The sequence below is a fragment of the Sinocyclocheilus grahami genome, unplaced genomic scaffold (assembly GCF_001515645.1).
Source record: "Sinocyclocheilus grahami isolate Dianchi unplaced genomic scaffold, SAMN03320097.WGS_v1.1 scaffold4696.1, whole genome shotgun sequence".
In the NCBI taxonomy this organism is placed as follows: Eukaryota; Metazoa; Chordata; class Actinopteri; order Cypriniformes; family Cyprinidae; genus Sinocyclocheilus; species Sinocyclocheilus grahami.
Window position 1 is genome coordinate 6,751 of NW_015509586.1, and position 423 is coordinate 7,173.

General features: G+C 37.1%; 1 protein-coding gene across 1 annotated transcript in view; it reads left to right on the forward strand.

Moving 5' to 3' along the window:
- Nucleotides 1–423, forward strand: part of LOC107576946 (14-3-3-like protein) — a 28,481-nt gene that overhangs the window by 4,429 nt on the left and 23,629 nt on the right. The gene's annotated exons all lie outside the window — the stretch shown is intronic.

Consider the following 423-nt stretch of genomic DNA (forward strand, 5'->3'; position numbering starts at 1 on the left):
CTTATGAAGCGAAACAATCAGTCTGTGCAAGAAACTGAACATTATATATAACATTATTACCTGAATCCAGAGCCTCAGGCAAACGGGGAAATACGATTCTTTTGGACAGTTCGTTTCAATGAACTGATTCAAATAACTGATTCACCAGTTTGTTTACATAATCATGCAGTGATGTAATGCATATGCATTTATATTATTAAAGCACGCAGTAATGATGTAAAACGTGGATGTTTTGCATGTCTAAATCATAATAAACTAGTCTTCATCATCCCACCTTTTTCTATAAACATTGAGAAACCATCAAAACTTTAATTTGGCCCCTTCATTCATTTGCTTTGTTCACGTCTGTGCATATCAGCGGCTCTTCGGTCTTTGGTTCGAGTCGAACTGTTTCCTCAGTTCAGTGACTGTTGGAGGAACTGG